Genomic DNA, 7,238 nt, shown 5'->3' on the forward strand with positions numbered 1-7,238 from the left:
GTGATTTCTATGCCTACATCGTCCTTCTCCATAGTGAACACAGATGCAAAATATTCATTTGAAACCTCACCTACATCTTTCTACACACAGATTGCCACTTTAGACCCTAATGGGCCCTACTCTTTCCCTGTGTATCCTCTTGCCCTTAATATACTAATAAAACACCATGAGATTCCCTTTATTTTGCCCAACACTGTTTTTTCATGCCCCGTCTGCGCTCTACTAATTTCTTTTTTAATCAACCGACTACACTTTCTATACTTATCTAGGGCTTCCACTGTTTTTAGGCCTTTGTATCTGCCAAAAGCCTCCCTTTTTATCTTAATCCATCTCGTATATCCCTTGCCATCCAGGGTTCCCTGGGCTTGTTGGTCCCACCCTTGACCTTTACGGGAACGTGTTGCTGTTCTACTCTCTCTATTTCCTTTCTGAAAGACTCCCACTGCTCTGATGTGGATTGTCCTGCAAGGAGCTTATCCCAGTCCACTTTGGCCAGATCCTGCCTTATCATATTAAAATCGGCCTTCCCCCAATTTAGAACATTTATTTCTGGTCCATCTTTGTCCTTTACCATGACAACCTTAAATCTCACCGAATTATGGTCACTGTCACCAAAATGCTCTCCTACTAACACTTCTAACACTTGCCTGGCTACGTTCCCTAGAATTAGATCCCCTCTCTTATAGGACTTTCTACATGCTGCCTCAAAAAGCTCTCCTGGATGCACTTTAAGAATTCTGCAGCCTCTAAGCCTTTCACACTCTGACTATCCCAGTTAATATTGGGGAAGTTGAAATCCCCTACTATTATTACCCTATTATTTCTACACTTCTCTGAGGTTTGCCTACATATCTGTTCCTCTAACCCCCCTGACGGGTTGGGGGCCTATAATACACTCCCAGTTCTTGCCACCTTTTGGTTTTTAAGTCCTACCTGTTGTTAGTTGGTATGATTGCATTAGGATAAGGGTGAGTTTGATGGGTGGCTAATGAGTTGTGGATTTGATAATGTAAATAGAAAGAGAGGGATAGGTGGATGTGCAAGGTTTGTTGCTTTGAGCAAGAATGTGCAGGGGTAGGGTTGGGGAGGCAGAGTGATGGGGTGATGAGTGGCACAGCAAGATGAAGGTGAGTGTGGCTTTGTACTCACGTTTACTGATCTAATGAGATCATTGATATGTTTGTGGCATTGCACGCAGGTCTTCCTGACAACATCCCTGCTGGTGAACCCCGATGCCATCTCCAACCAGGCTATTTTGGTGTCCTGAGAGGTCTCTTCAATCCATTGGAAGGGAAGAGAACCAGCCTGCGTGCTATGACTCGCTTCATAAGCATGTGGTGGGAGCCTTCGGACAACCTGACTGCAGTCCTCTGCCTCTGTGCAGTCATTGTCAGTGTTTCCAGCAGTCCAATACAGTAGTGCACGTACAGCACTATGTTACATTGACGTTAAAATCCAAAGTGGCCATGGCACGTTTAAAGATCCTAGCTGAAAATGCGTAATCGATGGAGTCAGCAGACCAGACCCGCATCATTTAATTGGACAAGGTAACGCGCTGGCCGGGCTCAATATGCCCTATGAATGTAAAGTAATTTTCAGCAGCGGGCTGGAGCAAGCAGCCGGGTCACGACCCGCCATTGCCACCACCCGCACCGGACCTGCCCAGGTAGGCACAATTCCGGCCGTGGATTTTACGGCCTTGAGGAGTCCATGGGCCATATGTATTTTCAGTGTGAGAGGTTACAGCCTCTGTATCTCTAGCTGAAGTGGCAGCTCCTCAACTTTGGTTACATTTTCGCCCCAGGCTCATGTGGTGCGAGGGTGGCTCTGGCTGCCTGCCTCTATCTGCGGTCTTGTCCATACCCAGGTGGCCTTGGAAAGGGAGCAATCGGTGTCCACTAGTAGGTACGATACCTTTTGTGGCCAGAGGGCACCACAGGTCAGAGAGGCAGTAATCGATCCTCAATATCACATTGGCCCAGAAATTCGGGTCGGTGTCTTCCTGCAGGTGTAAGCCCCTGACCTGCACTTACCTAGCGTGCCGGCCATTGTGATGTGGGCCCCTGTAGAATTCTGATCCTGGGACTACTCCAACTGCCGGCGCGCAGTGCTTGCGTATCCCAGGGTTGCAGCTAGTTTGATGCATCCCCTTGCATCATGTGGGCCATGGCGAGCCAATTGGAGCAGCGAATGCTTCAATCAAAAGTTCGACAGGAAGTGCTGTCAAACTTGGAAAAACTACGGCCCTTAAACATCACTAATTCTTCAAATAAATTTAAAAATCATCACATTATTTAAATAAACTATAAATTACATGAAATAACTATTTTAAACAATAACTTAAATTTTTGAAATAAATAATTTTATTTTTTAACGGTGCTAAAAATAAACTTACCTTTCTTTAAAATATTTAAAAATAATAAACCTCTGGAAAAACTGTTTTAATTTTAAATAATTCAACACTTACCTTGTAAAAAGCAGGCCTTGCGACTGCTTTTTAAATGGCCCAGAATTTCGGGTCTCCACGGGTGAGCATGCACGGGGTACTCACCCATAATCCCAATGGAAGTGCCATTTCCTGCATGCACTGCGCATGTGCGGAAAACTGGCACTTCCGTTCCCCTGAATGTAGGCGTTCAGAGTTCGAACGCATATGCAGGAGAGGCTGCGCGTGCGCATCGAACTTCAGTATTTTTTAAAGGTTTTCCCAGGAGGGTAAGTCTGCAGAATTTACACATTTAAGAAGCAGGTGTAAGGCCTGCTTTTTACAAGGTAAGTGGTGAATTTATTAAAATTAAAACATATTTGCCACTGCTTTATTATTTTTAAATACTTTAAAGGAAGGTAAGTTTATTTTTAGCCCCATTAGAAAATAATATTATTGATTTCAAAAATTTGAATTATCATTTTAAATAGTTATTTCATGTAATTTATAGTTTATTTAATAAATGTGATTTTTTTATTTTATTTGAAGATTTAGTGATGTTTTGTGGCCGTAGTATTTATACGTTTTGACAGCTCTTCCTGTCATACTCATGAATGGGGCAGTCCTTGCTCTGATTGGCTCCCCATGCCCCACGTGATCCCAGGGGATGCAGCGAACTAACTGTGCCCCTGGGATACGGAACCATTGCACACCAGCAGCTGGAGCAGGCCCAGGATCGGAATTCCACGCGGGTCCACAGCTCAACAGGCTATGTAAGTGCTTATAACCACGGGAAGCCCCCGACCCAAATTTCTGGGCCAATTTCTAACTTCTGCAGACTCAACCTCCTGGGAAAACCTGCAAAAACAACGTATGTTCAATGCGCACACGCAGCGTCTACTGCGCACGTGTTCGAACTCTGAACCCCTTCTTTCAGGGGAATGGAAGTGCCGGTTTCCCGCACATGTGCAGTGCATGCAGGAAACTGGCACTTCCATTGGGCTTACTGGTGACTCCCCCGGGCGTCCTCACCCATGGAGACCCGTAGTTCTGGGCCAACATGACTTAATTATTGTTTGTGTGTCGCTGTTTTGTACATACTTATTACTAGAATAACAACAGAAAATGTTGGAAACACCCAGCATGTTAGGCAGCATCGAGGAAAGAGAAACGGAGTCAACGTTTCTGGTCGAAGGCCCTTCGTCAGAACTGTTGCTGGACATTTGTGCTGTGCTGGGACACTTTCCTTAATGGTTTAATGTCCACCCGTACAGGTAGTGAATAAAGGCCGAATCTGAAAATGTGATTGATTCTTTCATCATTTGGAGTTTACAATGGTGGCGTGTTAACCCAGGATCCCATGCGCATGCAGAAATTGCCCTATCAATGACTACAGGAGCCCAATGCAAAGTTGCGGGGCCAGTGTGTGGTCCGAGCATGCGCAGTGCGAGTGGTGCAGACCAATTAATGGCGAGCAATGGCAACAAGTAAAGATAAACAGAGTCAACGGTTCAGGGCCAGGAACTTTGTCAGAGCATTTCCTGTTGTACTCATGGCAGAACAAGCGGCTCGAGAGGGTGAAGGAGATTTTGGGGACCGGGGAGCAATAGGAGCTGCGGCTGGGCTAGGAAGCTTCATAAGCACCCAGCGTATGCCTCAGGCCCTGAAAAAGAACCCGCGGGCTCCGTGTTTCCAACTCGGAGACAGGCACGGCCTCCATGGTGAGTAGGTCGACTGTCCGCCAGCTTGCGAGAGGATTTTTCCATGGCGACAGGCCCGGGTTACCCCGGCAACCGGCCGCCATTTTGGGCAGGGCGAGATAAGGGTGCATGCGCGCCCCTCTCCCAGAGCAGGTGATAGCAGAAGCACGTTTTAAAATTCGTTTATTGGATGTGGGGTCGCTGGTAAAGCCACCATTTATTGCCCATTACTAATAGCCCTTCAGACGCTGGTGCTGAGCCACCTTCTTGATCCGCTGCAGTCCCTGTGGTGAAGGTACTCCCATGATGCTGTTAAGGAGGGAGTTCCAGGATTTTGACACACCGACGATGAAGAATTAGCGATACATTTCCAAGTCAGGATGGTGTGTGACTTGGAGGGGAACTTGGAGGTAATGGTGTTCCTATGCGCCTTCTGCGCTTTTCCTTCTAGGTGGAAGAGATCGCGGGTTTTGGATGTTCTGCCGAAGAAGCCTTGGCGAGCTACTGCAGTGCATCTTGTCGATGGCACACACTACAGCCACGTTACACCTGTGGTGGAGGGAGTGAATGCTTTAGGTGATGGGGTGTCAATCAAGCGGGCTGCTTTTTCCTGGAGGGTGTCGAGTTCCCTGAGTGTTGTTGGGGCTGTACTTATCCAGGCAAGTGGAGATTATTCCATCATACTCCTCGCACACAGGGGCTGTAGTACTGGAGCCAACCAGAGCAGAGGGAGGGAGAGAGTTGAAGAGTGGAAAAGACATGGTGCAATGGGTAAGGATTTCAACACAGTGAGAGGGAGAGTGTGTGGGACAGGTGTTTACAGCTTTTGGGGTAAATAAGAGGGGAAAGATTGTTCCATAGCAACTAGAATTGTCTGTTCTGAATTTCTGGCCTGTACTTACAGTGATGACTTTTGTAATCTCCTTTTACAGGGTATTAGAAAGGGAGGATTTGCAGACAAGAAACTCAAAACAAACATCAGTCAAATATCTGACAGAGTCACTCGATTCATCAGGACCTGGATATCATCAGCCTTTGAATGCAGAAAGAGAATTCTTTCCGTTTTTTGGTGTGGGAAAGCATTTTAAACATCATGTGACTGGGAATGCATCATTACCCATTCACACTTGAGCGAGATTATTCCAGTGCACGGACTGTTTAAAGAGCTTTAACCAGTTACACAGCCTGAAAAAACTTCACACCATTCACAGCGGGGAGAAAACATACATGTGTTCAGTGTGCAGACGAGGCTTCAACTGATCGTCCAACCTGGAGAGACAGAAGGACCATGGAGAAACCATGAGAATGCGGGACCGTGAGAAGGGATTCAATTATCCATCTGAGATGAAGATTCATCGGCGTTCACCCGCTCTGTATGTGGGAAGGGATTCAGTCAGTCATCCATGCTCCTGAAACAACCGTGATTTCAAACTGATGACAGACCGTTCAGTTGCTATCACTGTGGGAAAGGAATCAGTCATCCCACCTTATTGTCCAAATACATGTTCACACTGGAGAGAATCCATTCACCTGCTCCATGTGTGAGAAGGGATTCACAAGGTCATCCAGTCTGCTGAAACAACAGTAAATTCAGTCTGAAAGCAGACCTTTTCAAAGTTTTTTTGAGTATTAGTATTTATATATTATTTAATAAAATTGATGACATATAGAATTCTATCAATATTAAGCTAGAATAACTAGGGATTAAGTTAGGTTAAAACACACACCAGATAGACACACATCTGCTGCCAAGCCGGGGTGAGTGTGAAGATTTAATTTAATGCCAGCAGGGTGTCTGGAGGACTGCTGGGGAGTGTGGCCAGAGGATCACATTGGAAGCTGTGAGTGTTTGCATGTTACATAAGCAGGTAATGAACACTCCTGTGTGGGAGAGTAAAGAACAAACTAAGAGAGATTAATGGGCAAGCACAACGAATGATAACAGCTCACCTCACCACTAAAGTAGCAGCTCACTGCCCCACTAAACTAGCAGCACGCTGCCCCACTACACCAGCAGCACAATGCCCCACAAAACCAGCAGCTCACTGCCCCACTAAACCAGTAGCTCATCGCCCCGCTGAATCATACTGTTGCAGTGAGGGGTGTGGGGTACATCAGTTTTACAGTGAGGGGTTTGGAGTAAACCAGTGTTACAGTGAGGGGTGTGAGGTATATTAGTGTTTCAGTGAGGGATGTGGAGTATGTCAGTGTTACATTGAGGGGTGTGCAGAATTTCAGTGTTACATTGAGTTGTGTGAGGTATATCAGTGTTAAAGTGAGGGGTATATCAGTGTTATTTGAGGGAGGAGGGGAATATCAGTGTTACAGAGAGGGGGTGGAGTATATCAGTGTGTTGCAGTGAGGTGTTTGGGATATATCAGTGGTGCAGTGGTACTGCCCGCGTTAGAGATGGAAAGCTCCCTCTTTACTATCATATCAAACACTCCCAGGTCAGGTACAGCACAGGTTAGATACAGAGTAAAGCTCCCTCTACACTGCCCCATCAAACATTCCCGGGGCAGGTACAGCACAGGTTAGATATAGTAAATCTCCCTCAAAACTGTCCGATCAAACACACCCAGGGCAGGTACAGCACAGGTTAGATACAATGTAAAGCTAGCTCTACACTGTCCCATCAATAGCTCCGAGGGCAAGAACAACACAGGTTAGAAAGAAAGTAAAGCTCCTTCTACTATGCACCTTCTAACACTTACAAGGCATGTGCAGCACAGGATGGATACAGAGTAATGCTACCTCTACACTGTCCCATCAACAACTGCCAAGGCATGTATATCACAGTTTAGCTGCAGAGACCCATCAAACATTCCCAGGCATGTACAGCCCGGGTTAATTACCGAGTAAAGCTCTCTCTATACTATTCCATCAAACATTCCCAGATCAGTTATAGCACAGTTAAGCTACAGAATAAAGCTCATTCTACAAAGATCAATCAAACACTCCCAGGTTTGCAACAGCACGGGTTAGAAGTAGAAAAATGCTCCCACTACACTGTCCCAACAAACACTCCAACGGCAGGTACAGCACAGGTAAGATACCGAGTAAAGCTGCCTCTACACTCTCCCATGCATCCATCCAAGGGCAGGTACAGCACA

General features: G+C 46.1%; 1 long non-coding RNA gene across 2 annotated transcripts; it reads left to right on the forward strand.

Annotated features, from left to right (window-relative positions):
• Positions 1-3,085: 3,085 nt before the first annotated feature.
• Positions 3,086-5,797, forward strand: LOC147091341 (uncharacterized). Of its 2 annotated transcripts, none has more exons than XR_015075193.1 (2): positions 3,086-3,198; positions 5,058-5,797. It is a non-coding gene; the product is annotated as an uncharacterized LOC147091341 (long non-coding RNA). The 2 variants fall into 2 exon arrangements; XR_015075192.1 differs by lacking the exon at positions 3,086-3,198 and adding an exon at positions 3,469-4,146.
• Positions 5,798-7,238: the final 1,441 nt, after the last annotated feature.

The sequence above is a fragment of the Somniosus microcephalus genome, unplaced genomic scaffold (assembly GCF_052327205.1).
Source record: "Somniosus microcephalus isolate GS21.2 unplaced genomic scaffold, FLI_Smic_1.0 unresolved_chr3, whole genome shotgun sequence".
Classification (NCBI taxonomy): domain Eukaryota; kingdom Metazoa; phylum Chordata; class Chondrichthyes; order Squaliformes; family Somniosidae; genus Somniosus; species Somniosus microcephalus.